Below are 18,062 nucleotides of genomic sequence, written 5' to 3'. Positions count from 1 at the left end.
AAATAAAAAAATAAATGAAGTCATTTTTTTCTACAAAATAATAACACAATAAATATCCATTTTATTGGTAAGAATTACCTCATCGTGGCCTCACCTTTCACTTACTGAAATGTCTGTTTGTAGAAAATAGTGTTGGTAATGCTCAATCTCACATAAAGTTGGAAATACTAGTGGGAATGATATTTAAGGTTTACATTCTCCATTCCCTTGTTGAGTGATAGAGAACAAGGCGTGGTAATACGTGTCTTTGACACGTCCACATGGATACTATCTTTTTAGAGAAAATTTGTAAGGAATTTTTCTCTGAAAGATTAAATGAAAAATGTGAAAGATTCATCTGATATTTATAGGCTACTGAGACTGTTAAAGTTTGAATATTTCAGATGATAACAATTGATTATTAGTTGTCTGAAATTAAATAAATTAAACTGTTATTTTCCTAAATTAAATCAGAATTTAAGATGTATCTGGACTGATTTCAAGCTTTGTTCATGGGAGAGACAAACTGTTAATATCAGGAGTTACAGGAGTTATCTGATTTAATTTCAAGAGTTATAACTGTTTAATTTTTATGCAACGAACATGTACTCTTTTTTGAGCCAGATTCATCAAGAGGAGTTACAAAAGGGTTTAAATTCATAATTAAAATCAAATTTAATTTGATTTTCTTATTGGACGAATTTACCCTTACTTCTAGCCTATAAATAGAGAGCTGAATTGAGCTTCTCAATATATACTCTTAACATTCACAATTCACTCTCAAAGTGTTTTCTGCAATTGTTGAAGTGCAATACCATCAGCAGTCCACTCCGGTTTCGGGTGTACGAAATTCGGAGCGACCGTGTTAACCTCGGGGGACGGTCCGCCTACTTTAGCGATTACACACATCGGGGCGAATTCGTTTCTAAGGCAGTGGTTCTACCACGACACGGTTTACGAATCTATCCCTTTTACATTATTGTTTATCTTTCCTGTCAGTGCTAATAATCTCGTTTTGCAGCAGTCTATTTTACCAACAATTTAGAAACGAATTATTATACTGCTGTTAAAAGAATACTTGTCTTGATTGATCATCGTTACAAGGATCTTTAATCCGAGTTCAGGTTTGATCTATCATGTTAAATGTTACATGTCTAATCTTTTACGAGAAACTGGCAATCAAGGCATGTGGGATGAAGTGTTTGTTGAGTATGGATTAGTCACGGCAGTAAACGTAAAGATGTTGGGAGGTATTTCTGTATTTACATTATTCCATCATGTTGCTTCTCTCTTCTTTTTCATAGAAACTGGAAATCAAGGTGTTTGTGGGTCACAGCAGTGAGCGTAGTGGTGTTGGAGGTATTTCTGGATTTATACTTTTCAATCATGTTCCGTATTGTGTATCTTTGAATTCTTGATAGATACCATAAATCAAGCTATGCTGGATGAGGTCTACCTCTGCAGAACTTGCTGGTTGTTGCGAGTATACCGATGTTCGGAGGTATTTGGGATGAAGGGTTCTTCCCATAAAGATGCTAGGAAGTATGTTACATTTCCATAATGCATACGTTTTATTATAATAATGCATACGTTTTATTATAATAATGCATAATAATGATGTTTAAAACATATGCACGTTAGCAATTAAAGTCATTAAATATTGTTTTTAACAAATGATATTTATTGGTAAGCATGAATATGTTATAATCATTATGACATTATTGATATGCTTTAATCATTGAAACGATTGGTTTATTATTAAAGGTGTAAAATCATGTATATATATATATATTAGATTGCCAATGTTACGCATGTACCATAATTGAATATTAGTGGTATATTCAATGCATTAAAGATTGAATGCACATAAGTTATAAAATTTATAATGTAACTTATGTGAATAAGTATATTTTTTTAATGTTTGCATTGTTTGCATTTATAAATGCACAATAATATATTAATCATGTGGTTTGAAATATTAATATTAAGTTAATACATCATCAAATTATGAATTGATGATAGTTGATATATGGGTACGAGAGATAATACATGTGTGATATTTGGTTCATGCGGAGATATAAAATAAATTATTCCCATGTGGGGGTAATATAGTTCCTGAAAAATCAGGTGAAAATAATTATATCTATTTTTGTACCGTACTAATAATTTCTTTTGAGAAATTTATAAAGATAACATAACGGTAGCAATTTTTGAGAATCATGAAGATGATGATTTTTTGAACGAGAAGATTCTTCAAAATGATGATGCAAAGAATGATGTTGTATGCATGATGAACAAGTCTATTTGGAAATTATAATTATACCTGCGAGGTCAGACTATTTAGACTTGTTACTTATTAATTTATGCTTATAATGATGCATGACTTAGTATAGATGTGCCTTTGAGTTAGTCTGTAAAACTTAGTGGAAATACTACGAAATGACATAAACCACTAGCAAAGACTAAGGTAGTACTACTAAGGCTAAGATGGTAGTGTGAGCACAAAAATTATATATGCTTAATATGATACTATTGTGAGTAAAAGTATCAAGCATAATTCTTTAAAGAGATCTTATTTAAAGAAAGAGGAAATTCACAAATAATTTATTGGAAAATAGTGTGATGAGTATGAAAGTGCATGTCTAGGATTGGTTCTATGAAGACTTGGTACTTAAGCGTGCCTAGTGCATCATCTCTCTTTCATAGAAACCTACCTGCTGCATTGTTCATTACTATGCTCACTATTCCAATTTATAAAATACTATGACAAGATAAAAACTCTTAAAACTTAGTGCATAAGTTAAAAGAGTATAGATTAATTTGGTTGAGTGGAATACCAAATTTAGTCATAGTAAATAAAATATATGATGATCTCTTTAAGGCTAATATGTTGAATATCATGAATGAAAATATGATAGACACTATTGCTACTAAGAGTGTGTTGTAGCTATTAAATCTCTTTAAGTGATTTTCCTAAGTAGAGGAAAGAAAAGAGATTATCTATTTCATAATGGTTTATGCATCTTAATCTTAATGATTTATAACTTCTCAAAACTTTGAGAATATAATTATGTGTAAACAAAACTTGAGTTTGTTAAAATATAGTTTTATGGCTAAAACTCATAACAAACTTTACTCTAGTATGATTGAGTATTTGTTTACACGTTTTACAAGACACTTATGGATATCCTAAAATGTTAGAAATGTGGGGGGTGTCTTAAAATGTAGATTAAATGCATAAACTTAAATAAAAAATATTCTATCAACTTCTTCTAGTATTCCTGCTAGGTTTTCTCAAGAAATTGATTTCGAGACTAGAAGAAGTAAAAGGCTATTTGGACCAAATTTTATCACTTCCTTTATTTCTGAGATAAATGATTTAGATTTTTTTTTTGATCATATAGCTTAAATATTATAAGAGGATCCTAAAAGGCTATAAGATCTATCGATACTAGTTCTAGAAAAGCGATATTAATGATGAACTAGAATCGATAATGTCTAATCATACTTGAGAATTAGTTTACTTGCCTAGAGGATTTAAACCAATCTGTAACAAATGAATCTTCCGGAAGAAAATGAGACCAGATGGTTTGATCCAGTGGTATAAGGCAAGGCTAGTTGTCAAAGGGTTCACTCAAAAGTTTGTTTTAGACTACTTTGATCCTTACTCTCCTGTTATGAACATCTCAATGATCCGTGCATTATTTGCACTAGTCTCCATTCATAAGTTGCGAGTACATCAAATAGATGTTAAGACTGCATTTTTGAAAGGAGATCTAGATGAGGAGATCTATATGAGAACAATGGTACAAGAAATTTCATAAAACTATACTTAGTTTTGGTTTTGTAGTGAATGGTTCGGATGCTTGCGTGTATTCGAGGATGTTTGATACTGATTGCGTCATCATAAGTTTTGTATGTTGATTTTCAGTTTTAACATTGAGTCCATTAACAAAACAAACGGTTTCTTATCCACTAAATTTGAGATGATGGATCTGGGAGAAGTTGATGTAATCTTAGGAGTCAAAGTTACCAAAACTGAGAAGGGATTTTCTTTATGTCAAGCACATTATATAGAGAAAGTGCTAAATAAATTTGACAGTTTTGATGTCGTCCCTGTTCGAACTCCTTATGACCCTATCATACATCTAGTTAAGAATAAAGGAAGTAGTGTTTCCCAAACTGAATATGCTAAATTAATCGGAAGTTTAATGTTCTTAATGAACTATACTCAGCCTGATATTGCTTATGCTGTGAGTAGACTAAGTAGATATACTCATAATCCGAGTGGTGAGCACTGGATTGCGCTTAAACGCTTACTGAAGTATCTTAAGGGTACTGTGGATTGGAAACTTGAGTTTGTTGGCTTTCCTGTGGTACTGGAAGGATATTGTGATGCCAACTGGGTTTCTGATAATGATGAGGTAAGCTCTACGAGCGGGTATGTTTTTACTTTGGGTGGAGCAGCGATCTCGTGGAAATCATCAAAGCAGACTTGTATTGCTCGTTCTACCATGGAGTCAGAGTTTATAGCCCTTGACCTAGCTGGGCAAGAAGCCGAGTGGCTCAGAAGCTTGTTAGCAGATATTCCGTTGTGGGGAAGACCGACTCCTCCAGTTTCATTGTTGTGTGATTCACAAGCTGCGATATGTGTGGCTAAGAACCAAGCTTACAATGGTAAGAAAAGACACATTCGCATAAGATATGAATCAGTTAGACACTTGATAAAGAATGAAGTGCTCTCTTTAGAGTATGTGAATTCGGAAAGGAACCTAGCAGATCCACTTACCAAAGGGTTAAGTCGGAAGCTGGTCCTAGATTCGTCGAGGGGGATGAGTCTAAAGCCCATTGGTTGAGGAATTCATGGTGGATACCCAACTTAGTTATCTAAGTTCCATGTGGTCAAACGAAACCATGGAAAGACTCATAGTGCACATTCCTACTGCCTATCCCTATGATGAATAATGTGCATGCCCAGGATGAGCTTAATTGCTCTTAATAAATTCATAGCCCAGGCTTTGGGTGGTCTTAGTGAGAAAGACTTGATGAATTTACCGATTTTGGCTGAATATCTATTCTTAATAAGTTCATAACCCAGAGTGAGTGGATAGGAAATGATAAACTTACTGACAGAAAGGTTGAGTTTGTTAAACTCTTAATAAATTCAAATCCAAGTATTTGGACGGTTCTAGTGAGAATGACTTATTGAATTTATCGATAAATGAGGTTGAATATTTATTCTTAATGACTTCTTAGCCCAGAGTTTGGGTGGTTCATTTATAATGAACTTGAAAAAAGTCACCATACCCTTTGTGAGGTTGAGCTATTATAAAAGCTCTTAATTATTTCATATTCCTTTTTAAAGGGTGGTTTATGTTGAGATAAACTTGATGAAATAACCTATGTAAGTGAGAAGGGTTAGCCGCCTTCTATGAAAAATGTTGGGCTATTTTTCTAGCACACTTACTAGAATCCTGAGGTAAGATGGCCAAATATATACTTTTGTATATATATATCTTACACATCGAGGACTCAGGTGGATGAAGGGGTTAGTTGTGTGTTATGAGTTTACCCTGATCTTAGAAAGTTCCAGACTAGTTTCACTTATCTAAGAGAAGGATTGCTCATCATCACTATGTACTAGTTCCAGATACGTTCACTAGTGCTTAAGCAACTAATCTCGCTATTGCTCTTCGGGAAAGCTTGTTCTCGAGTTTCAGAAGATTTCTTTCGCATTAGTGGGGGAATGTTGGTAATGCTCAATCCCACATAGAGTTGGAAATACTAGTGGGAATGGTATTTAAGGTTTATATTCTCCATTCCCTTGTTGAGTGATAGAGAACAAGGCGTGGTAATACGTGTATTTGACACATCCACATGGATACTATCTTTTTAGAGAAAATTTGTAAGGAATTTTTCTCTGAAAGATTAAATGAAAAATGTGAAAGATTTATCTGATATTTATAGGCTACTGAGACTGTTAAAGTTTGAATATTTCAGATGATAACAATTGATTATTAGTTGTCTGAAATTAAATAAATTAAACTGTTATTTTCCTAAATTAAATCAGAATTTAAGATGTATCTGGACTGATTTCAAGCTTTGTTCATAGGAGAGACAAATTGTTAATATCAGGAGTTACAGGAGTTATCTGATTTAATTTCAGGAGTTATAACTGTTTAATTTTTATGCAATGAACATGGACTCTTTTTTGAGCCAGATTCATCAAGAGGAGTTACAAAAGGGTTTAAATTCATAACTAAAATCAAATTTAATTTGATTTTCTTGTTGGACGAATTTACCCTTACTTCTAGCCTATAAATAGAGAGCTGAATTGAGCTTCTCAATATATACTCTTAACATTCACAATTCACTCTCAAAGTGTTTTCTGCAATTGTTGAAGTGCAATACCATCAGCAGTCCACTCCGGTTTCGGGTGTACGAAATTCGGAGCGACCGTGTTAACCTCGGGGGACGGTCCGCCTACTGTAGCGATTACACATATCTGGGCGAATTCGTTTCTAAGGCAGTGGTTCTACCACGACACGGTTTACGAATCTGTCCCTTTTACATTATGGTTTATCTTTCCTGTCAGTGCTAACAATCTCGTTTTGCAGCAGTCTATTTTACCAACAAATAGAACCATGAAAAGATGCAAATTTTTTAATTTCTCTTGTATTAATGTAAAAAGCTAGCTAGTGGACAACCCCATTCTTTTAGTAAGTGACCTGACCATGTCCAAAATTTAATTTATACCTTTACGTTAGTGGTCCTTTGTGGTCTCTACCTGCATTCATCTAGAATAACAGAAAAGAAATTTTGTAATATCAATCAAGCTCATAAGAAAACAAATGCATCACCATCTACTCGAAATGTGCATCTCCGATTAAATTATTTATAATCTTATTTAGTCATTGATAACACACACAATGTAGGTGTTGCTGTTTGTACTAATGATCACAAGGGAGAACGACATTCCCTTTTACCATTAAGGTCACTCAATGAATTACTATTTCTTTAATTTAAAGTTATTGATGCTTAACATACGAGATGGTATTTATGGTGATTAGGTTATGGATGGAGGAGACTGATTGATGATTTGTGATTCACCAAATCACCCTTTCTTTCCTTAATGCTTCGTTCTAGTATTTATAATATGGGTTTCCCTTCCTACAACTTCATTGGTGGTGTAACACCCCAATTTAGGGGCTAAATTTTAGAAATTATAAAGTATTGGATTTAATTGGTATTTTGAAAGAAACGGTGGATTAAATTGTAAAATTTTAAAGTTTGTAGACCATTTTAAGAAGTATAGGCAATTCAGTGGCTAAACTCATGATTTGACCATTTTTCTTTAAGAGATAATACAAACCCCATTCCCGTATGTTTTTTGAAAAAATTTCCTAGTTTTCCTCCTCCGGTTAACCCACTTTCAACTCCGATCTACTCGTCGTCCGACCTCCGATCGACGATCCGAAACCACCATCGTGTTCGTTGTTGACTAAAGAACAAAACCCCTCAAACTTTTCGTTATGAATCGACGTCGTTTGTCGTTAATTTCAGTTGGAAGTATCGTCGGTTATAACTCGATTTCCGTTGGTTTTTCGTCGATTTATGTCGGTCCGGCCACCCGTTTTCGACACCTCTCGCACCATCGTGTTCCTTGCATCGTTCCGCATCCACCGGTGTCCTCCGTTTCTCCATTGTCACCGATGCGTGGAGGGGTGAGAAAATTAAAGTTTTTGATGTTTCGGAATCAAGCTCTCCGCTATTCAAAATTGTGAACCGAGCTTGGTAATTGTCTCAAAATGCCTTAAAATAATTTTTAGGAATTTTTCCAGAAATTTTCCGACACTGTATCACTGTTCACATGCCGCACGCGCCGCCACTACGCGTAGGGTGTTAATTTTGTAATTAATTTTTGTTAAGGTGATATTTGTGTAAAATTCAGGTGTTAGTTTTGTAAATATTTGTGGAAGGTGGCGAATTTTGTAATTAAATTCAGTTAGGGTGATATTTGTGTAAAATGGTTGACTGTTGACCGTTGACCGACGTTGACCACTGTTGAACAGAACTTTGACTGGCGTTGGCCGGGTGTTGAACGACCTTTGACTTTAACCGGGTATACCTATTTTGACGTTTTTTGACGTCTTGAATTCGTTTTTGGGGTCCGTTTTGCTAAATTCGAACCCAGTAAGTTGGTTTTCACTGATTAATCACCCGATTCGTTCCGTTTTTTGGAATTAAGCCCCGTTTTTTATGAAATATTTATTGTTTTATGTCTGAGGAATTATTGGAAGATGATCTCAAGATCGAGGGTATTTGAATGGAATTTAATGGTCAATCAGTATGGCATGAAAATCGAGGTAATACATTACTACCTCTTTATGCTTCATGGAACATGTTGATATTGGTAAATACATGAATAAGTTAATGTTTGGTCTCGTTTGTGTAGTTAATTAATTTCTACACTCGATCTGAATATGGTAAAAATTCGGTAATTGAATATGGTTCAGATGATTTATATAAGAAATTGAAGGATTGTTAGAATTAAATTAAAGTTATGTGATTAGTGATAAGGAATCAACCATGAACGTAGTGTATATTTATATCATCAAAGGTTAAACGTTAAGGGTACTTGGATGAGAAAATTAGATTACTCCGGTTTGGTAAAATTATGAAAATACCATTATGTTGTAAAATGTCAAGAATTGTCCCTGGAAGTTGGTTAATAACTCTAAAAAGACATTGATCCGGTAAAATTACAGATGTGCATAAGAAATGTTAGTTTTGCTTAGAAGATTTGGATAACTGGTTTTTAACCCCATGAGGGTTTGTGCAAGATGCTAGAAGGTTGTTAAGGGAATCATTTCAAGATCAGAGAATGTTCGGGAAAGAAATTAATCATAGGATCTCTAAATTATATTATTTTTGTTAAGAGTTAATACCGAAGTTATCTGGTTAAGAAATTACAAAAATACCCTTGAGAGGTAAAATAGTCTGAGTTAACCCTGTATGAGAAAGTACTTTGAGAATTCATAATTAACTCAATAAATTACGGATTTAATGGTTAAGATCTGTCTTTGTACAGAAAATTACTGATAACATGTTTGTAACTTCTGAGAAAGCAATTGACCTGAAAATCTCCGAGTTAAGAATAAATTATTGAGGGTGCTATTTTGTCTGAATTGTTCGAAAGAACTGGAAAAGATGACAAGTTTGAATTCGATAATAAGATCGGACGAAAGGATATGATTGTAATACACTGTATCTGTAAAATGACCAGAATACCCCTAGAATGCAAATGAATTAAGAATATCACCAAGCCCGGGAATGAATGCATATCCTTAAGTTTTGAAATGACAGGAACAACATTAAGCACCATTGCATAAAGGAATACCAGTAATGAAATTGGGATATGTTATCCCTATATAAGCCTATTTTCGTAACCAAGGCTGAATGGATTCTATAAGGATATTTCCGTTCTGATTCTTTTATTAGAATAAGGGAGAGTTCTGAAGAAAATGTATACTCAACCGATTAAGGATTAATACAGTATCAATACTTCTGTAAAAGCTACGAAAAGATATGAAAGAACTATTGGAATTTTTATTGCTACAATTATGTGACATGAACGAATTTTGAGGACGAAATTCTTTTAAGGAGAGGAGAATTGTAACACCCCAATTTAGGGGCTAAATTTTAGAAATTATAAAGTATTGGATTTAATTGGTATTTTGAAAACGGTGGATTAAATTGTAAAATTTCAAAGTTGGCAGACCATTTTAAGAAGTGCAGGAAATTTAGTGGCTAAACTCATGATTTGACTATTTTTCTTTAAGAGATAATATAAACCCCCCATTCCAGTATGTTTTCTGGAAAAATTTTCCAGTTTTCCTCCTCCGGTCAACCCACTTTCAACTCCGATCTACTCGGCGTCCGACCTCCGATCGACGATCCAAAACCACCATCGTGTTCGTTGTCAACCGAAGAACAAAACACTTCAAACCTTTCCTTATGAATCGACGTCGTTTGTCGTTAATTTCAGTTGGAAGTATCGTCGGTTATAACTCGATTTCCATTGGTTTTTCATCGATTTACGTCGATCCGACCACCCGTTTTCGACACCTCCCGCACCATCGTGTTCCTTGCATCGTTCCACGTCCACCGGTGTCCTCCGTTTCTCCGTCGTCACCGACGCGTGGAGAGGTGAGAAAATCAAAGTTTTCGATGTTCCAAAATTGAGTTCTTCGACGTTCAAAATTGTGAACCGAGCTCGGTAAGTGTCTCCAAATGCCTTAAAATAATTTTAGGATTTTTTTCAGGAATTTTTCGACACCGTATCACTGTTCATGTGCTGCCACTGCGCGTAGGGTGTTAATTTTATTATTAATTTCTGTTAGGGTGATATTTGTGTAAAATTCGGGTGTTAGTTTTGTAAATATTTGTGGAAGGTGGCTAATTTTGTAATTAATTTCGGTTAGGGTGATATTTGTGTAAAATGGTCGACTGTTGACTGTTGACCGGCGTTGACCACTGTTGACCAGAACTTTGACCGGCATTGACCGGGCGTTGAACGACCCTTGACTTTGACTGGGTATACCTATTTTGACGTTTTTGATGTCCTGAATATGTTTTTGGGGTCCGTTTCGCCAAATTCGAACTCGATAAGTTGGTTTTCACTGATTAATCACATGATTCTATTCGTTTTTCGGAATTAAGCCCCGTTTTTTATGAAATATTTATTTTTATGTATCTGTGGAATTATTAGAAGATGATCTCAAGATCGAGGGTGTTTGAATGGAATTTAATGGTCGATCAGTATGACACGAAAATTGAGGTAATACATTACTACCTCTTTATGCTTTATGAAACATGTTGATATTAGTAAATACATGAATAAGTTAATGTTTGGTCTCGTTTGTGTAGTTAATTAATTTCTACACTCGATCTGAATATGGTAAAAATTCGGTAATTGAATATGGTTCAGATGATTTATATAAGAAATTGAAGGATTGTTAGAATTAAATTAAAGTTATGTGATTAGTGATAAGGAATCAGCCATGAATGTAGCGTATATTTATATCATTAATGGTTAAACGTTAAGGGTACTTGGATGAGAAAATGATAATACTCCGGTTTGGTAAAATTACGAAAATACCCTTATGTTGTAAAATGTCAAGAATTGTCCCTGTAAGTTGGTTAATAACTCTGAAAAAGACATATTGATCCGGTAAAATTACAGATGTGCATAAGAAATGTTAGTTTTCTTAGAAGATTTGGATAACTGGTTTTTAACCCCATGAGGGTTTGTGCAAGATGCTAGAAGGTTGTTAAGGGAATCATTTCAATATCAGAGAATGTTCGGGAAAGTAATTAATCATAGGATCTCTAAATTATATTATTTTTGTTAAGAGTTAATACCGAAGTTATCTGGTTAAGAAATTACAAAAATACCCTTGAGAGGTAAAATAGTCTGAGTTAACCCTGTATGAGAAAGTACTTTGAGAATTCGTAATTAACTCGATAAATTACGGATTTAATGGTTAAGATCTGTCTTTGTACAGAAAATTACTGATAACATGTTTGTAACTTCTGAGAAAGCAATTGACCTGAAAATCTCCGAGTTAAGAATAAATTATTGAGGGTGCTATTTTGTCTGAATTGTTCGAAAGAACTGGAAAAGATGATAAGTTTGAATTCGATAATAAGATCGGACGAAAGGATATGATTGTAATACATTGGATCTGTAAAATGACCATAATACCCCTAGAATGCAAATGACTTAAGAATATCACCAAGCCCGGGAATGAATGCATATCCTTAAGTTTTGAAATGACAGGAACAACATTAAGCACCAAAATGATCAAAATACCCTTATGGCCAAGAATAAGTAAATGTTTTGAATTCATTAAAGAATTCAAATAAATATGGATGTGGCATTGCTCATAAAAAGTTATGGAAAACACCTCATGCAGGTCGGTCAACGATAATACTATGTCAATAATTGAATGGCATAGATATCACTTGAATGCGTGTTGATTTTCTCATGTTTGGATCGATGATAAATATGGTAGTAATTGGCTCAGCTCAACTCTAAAGCTCATTCGGTACTAAGAAGTGGATATTCGTGAGACAAATCAACCACGAATATCAGAAAGATTATTATATTACTAAATTGAACCGAAAGAAAGTATGATATTTATCCAGAATTTAGAAACGTCTAAATTACTCTGGAAAACTATGAAGTAACCGGGATAGACATGATTGCTAAATGAACTAAGATACCTCAATGACTGAGAATTAATTAGGTGATTTGGATGAATCTGGAAACACTATTGAACTTACATGATGAATTGTCCTTATGGATCATTAACCATGAATTAAGTATGTCTGTATTCCTGATATCGTTGAATCGTGTAAATAAAATAAAGACCATATAAAGATCTATTCAGTGGTGATTATGAAGATGATTTATGGACAAGAATTGTTAGTATTTAAGAGTGAATACCCAAAAAGGTAATAAATTGACGGGTCAACATGCATTAATTCTGAGAGATTGTTCAGTTCGAATTGTTCGATAAACCGATTGATCAACATGGATTGTAAATGTCTGATTAGACCAGTTATTAATCGATCCTCTCTAATGGAACCTCGTTCCTATAATTCGATCAAATTGCACAAGCTTCATGTTATCCATACTGATAACTATAAATTGCCTCTGAAAAAATACGTGGATACTCTAGTGTGTTCCACATGTACTACATGACTGTTTTATATGTTTTGAAATGAGTTTTAACAAAATTATTGATTTACTGGTTTATGAACCATGGTAACATGGTATGTGATATCTGGTTACGATTTTCATCAAAAACTATGAATTGTTATTGATTTATGGACCATGAAATATACTGGTTACTTATGGAACTGTTTTATTGAGATATTATATGGGTAGACTGGAGATATAACTCTGATAAAGTTGGAAATTTCTTACGGACCTAAGGTGATCCTTGGGTAGGCTATCAGGCCCCAAGGTACTCCCTTGGGTTAATCATGGAACTACTTATGGTGTACAGGTGGAAATCAGTTATACGGTTTATTTAATTATTATGATTATGACATATTACTGGATAACGATCAGGGTATTAAGATTTATGGCTAAAACTGATTTCTATTGTATTTTTATATGTATAGGATTCTGGAGTATGGAGGCACAACCCTGATACAGCTGGCCTTACGGACCTAAGGATACCCTTGGGTAGGCCCATGGGCCCTAAGGTAAATCCTTAGGTTGGCTCCCTTTGCTGTGTGCTTAGGGTAAGCCCTACGGATGCTGTTCTGGGGAACTGCATAATGGAGTTGGTTGGAGGGTTCCACTATGGTTTTAAAAAGATTTATATCTTTTCACTGGTTTTGATTGGAACACACTAGATATCCTATTCGATCTCCTGAAAATGTCATACTTTGAATACTTCCTATGAACTGTGATCTTCATGGTTTCAACTTGATGAACTACTGATGGAACCCCATATTATTCCGCAACTAGTATACATCTGATTCAATAAGGAAATTATATGGCTTTCCATTTATCTACATGTCATGTAGCATCATCTGGTAGTTATGTATTACTGAGCTTTCCGAAGCTCACTCTATTACTCACCATTTCCGGTTAAAAGAATTGTACTAGTGCAGCTATCGATATCAATAAGGGAGATCTTCCAGCGTTGCTTTCAGAGGATGGTACATGTGATTAGGGGGCATGTAGATTGTATTTCGTTTTATATATGAGTATGAAAAACCTGTTTTATTTCTGAATAATAATAAATCATTTTATGAGTTACATGTTTTGACAAAAGTTTTACATTTTCCGCTATTTTTTTATGGTGGGTCACTCCGGTGGCCTTAATGTGACACTCCATATCGGATCGGGCTATCCGCATCGGTCTGAGGGGGTTACAGTTGGCAATGCAGGTAAAATGATGAGATGAATAGTCTAAGCTGATTACAAGGTAATATATGTTCATAATTCTTTTAACGTAAGATAACGTACACATCATGTAGATGTAATTGCTCGAATTTGGATCTTCTAAAGAAAACAACATTCTCTTTTTTTACTAGTGAGATCATTCAATAAATTTTATCATATAAATATTTTTGAAGTTCGTAAACTAGTTTAATTTTATATTAATATAGTTGACGCATGAGGCGATGTTCTTTTGTTGGGACTAGTTAGTAATCTATGTATTGCTTTGATCTTGAGAGGATAAGTTTGGTGACCACTTCTACACTTTGATAACCATTTTACATCTTTTACTTTTGTACGTTAAAGGCAATCTTTGCTCCATCTTTTTTTTTCTTTGTGGAAGAATGAATATTTCTTTTTAAGGTCAATAAAGTTGGTCTATTATTATTATTTTTTTAAACTACAATTGATTGACTTAACGAGCTTTGATGGTCTGCTTTTATAAAGTTTTTGTTTATTGGAGTCTCTTACTAGTCTACATCTCGTGAAACACAAAAGTTTGATCAATTGCAGCACATACACAAGACTTTTAACAGACAAGCCCTCTGGCATGCTTATGTGATGTGTCATAATGAAATTTAATGTATGATCATGAGATTTGTTTAACCTGATCAACTTACAAATAATCATCATAATCACATGGTTGACACGTATTAAATGCCACTAAATACCCCCAATCAAGATAGTAAAAAGGAATGGACCTTCCGTAGCTGGCCGATCATCTTTCTTTTTTCTCGTGATAATTCTTTTTCTCCCTCCTTCAAACTCTGATCAAATTTTTTTCAACAACTACGATTTTCAATCCAAATTAAAAGGGGTAAATCCTTTCTACTCCTGTTGGGAGTATGTGGTATTTTGGTTTAAGGTAATTGGTATTTTGGTCTGTTTGGTATTTCAAGGTATAATGAAGATAATGTAGCAAGATCACGTTGACATTGACCAATCTATGCAGCTTCCATGGAGTGCATGCGCAATCACATCTATTGCGTTTTTTCATTTTCCATATCCTCCCTTACTTTCGGTGTGTGCAGCCTTGGATTCTTTATCGGTATTTCAATCGCATTCATGAAACGCTTGTAAATTATAAAATCTGATCAAAATTAGTCGGTAAATAAATCAAATATAATTAATTAATTTAAAAAATATTAATTCAATTATCATCCTTAAAATATTTAAATTTATATTAACTTAAAATTATTTTTAAAAAGTTGAGTGACAATGAGGTTATTGATGTTAAATTGATGAGACATCATATGGATAGCCTAAAATTGATTTTTTTTATAAAAAAGTTAATGATAAAACCGATATATCTTTAAAGTTTATATCCATGTTATCATATAAAATTTATATACCATTGAAGTGACGTTGTTTTATTCATGTTATCATAGCGACAAAAAGATATATCCATGTCTTCGTGTCATTGAAGTTTAAGAGTCCACTAACATAATTAAAGTCAAAACTAAAATTTATTGTTATAATTGAAGAAATTAGAAGTTCAATAATATAAAATGATACACCACCTGGAATTTAGTAATGTTTGGTGTAATTTATTTTAAAATAATTTATTTATAAAATTTAATGTGAATATATAAATCATGATAATTAAATATTAAAATCACATACAAGTATAACTCTTATAAATTAATAGAAAATTACTATAATTTATGTAATAATTGATTTGGTTGTAAGATGTATTTCTTTTTTCGTATCTTTATTATTTAATATTATTTTGACAATAAGAAACATTTAAATTATAATAAAAACATAAAATCGATTTAATAAAGCATTATTAATACTATGATATATGAAACTTAAATCTAAATTTTTTTGAAGTAATTAATATAAACTATTTGTAAAATTTAATTGAGTTAATTGCATCACATGTCCTTAAATTAGTCCCTAAATTTTAACACATTTCAATTTCATCACTAAACTATGACTATCATTCTACATGAGTCCTCAAATTTGTTAACATTTCATTTTCATCCTGTAACCCCCTCAAATTAGGGTCACCGGAGCGACCCACCGTACAATCCCGAAAAAAATTAATTTTTTTTGTTAAAACATGTAAAATCATAAAAACAATTTATAAATACAAAAGTAAAATTTACTCATATTCAGAAATAAAACATATTTCAGACTCGAATATAAAAACAAAATACAACCTACATGCCCCCTAAACACATGCACCGTACTCCACAAGCAACGCCGGTGGAACTCCCATACTGATGTCAATAGTTGCACTGTTCAATCCTTTAGACTTGAAAAGGTGAGTAGTAGAGTGAGCTTTGGAAAGCTCAGTAATACAATACTAACAGATGATGCTGAAGAACATGTAGATAACGGATAAGCATATATTTCCTTATTAATTTAGACATCTACAGACTTTTATGCAAAGCTGAGGTCCCAGTGATATTTCAGGTAGTAAAAGATAGTAAGCTTTCAGTTCAGAGGAAATGTTTTGGATGACTGGGTTCAGTAGATTAGAACAGGGTGTTTAGTGTGTTCCCACAAAACCAGTAAAAAAGTACAAATCTTTTTAAAACAATAGCAATTTAAAATGTATTTTTCAAAAACTATAGTAATCCCTCCAACCAAACACCATATGCAGTTCCCCATAACTGCATAACCTAAGGGAACACCTTGGGGCCTGAGAGCCTACCCAAGAAAGATTCTCAGGGCCGCAGAGCCTACCCAAGGGTCGCCTTAAGTCCATAAGGAATTACCAGTCGGTGCTAAACCTATACAAGGAATTACCGGCAGCGACTGAACCTGCTAGATATAGGAATTACCAGTCAGTGTTAAACCTATACAAGGAATTACCAGCATCGACTGAACCTACCGTAGTCTTCACACCAGATCCTAGAGTAACCCAAATAAAAATAGTTTTACTCAGAATCCAGAGATATCAGAAATCAGAGCAGAGATCTATTCATAAATCAGAAAAACATCCATGTGATCAGGGAACACACTAGAGGTTCCAGATATTATTCGGAGGTACATGATAATCTTATTGGATAGGGGAAACACAAATCTTCAATATACCGATGGAATGCCTGAAGTTAGAATCACTATCGGTAGAATTCATTAACTCATAGGATCGTCAGTTATTCAGAACGTGATATATCAGGATCATATAGTATTCAAATATTTTTCGAGGCACTATGAAATCATAAAGGTATTTAGAATTCTTTGAATCTGAGTTAGTTGTGTTTTCAGATATAACCAAAATGATTCCATTATTCAGGAAATCAGAGGGATTTTGGGCATTAGGCTCTAGAGAAGTCTTGGTGATTTGTTCTAATAAGGGAGAGTCGAAGATTCAGGGCATTTACAAATTGTGTTAATCTATCGGAATATCAATTTAACTTGAGCTGTACATATCCCATCAATGATACCTGTCAACCAGTCAAATCATTGCACTTCAAGAGTATTCACTTTTTAATACAAACAACTCTTGTCCATTGATCATCTTTAGAATCATCACGAAATAAATTTTAGGGAGACGAACATATATTCCATTGATCTTTATTTCATTTCTACATTGCAACAATATTAGAAAATGTTGACGTACTTGATTCGTGGTTCATAACCCTTAAGGATGGTACATCAAAGTTAATCAGTATTTCCAGACTTAATCAAATCACTTACTTAATCCTCAGTCATTGAGATTACCTAGTTCATTTAATAGTCAAGTCTATCCAGGTCACTTAAAAGTAATTCGGAAACATGAGGTATTTTCGTTCAGTTCAAATTGGTCATATAATAAAGTCATTTTTGTATTGTAGATTGATTTAATCATTTCAGAGCTCGAGGGTATTTAGTTATTCCATGGCTTGGAGATATTTTAGGTCATTTTACAGTTTAAGGTCATTTTACACTTTAGGGGCAATTATATAATTCCAATATAGATCCAGAATTTAATTCAATGACTCCAAAGTTCAAATGGATCAAAACATAAGTTCTTAAATCATCTCCCTTATCATAGTCATCCATTGTGCTTTTTTACACTTTAAGTGTATCATCATCATTCCACTCAATTCTGTCAGTGGCATACTTT

The sequence above is a fragment of the Hibiscus syriacus genome, unplaced genomic scaffold, assembly GCF_006381635.1.
Source record: "Hibiscus syriacus cultivar Baekdansim isolate YM2019G1 unplaced genomic scaffold, ASM638163v2 tig00111754_pilon, whole genome shotgun sequence".
Taxonomy (NCBI): Eukaryota; Viridiplantae; Streptophyta; class Magnoliopsida; order Malvales; family Malvaceae; genus Hibiscus; species Hibiscus syriacus.
This window is presented reverse-complemented; position numbering follows the sequence as displayed.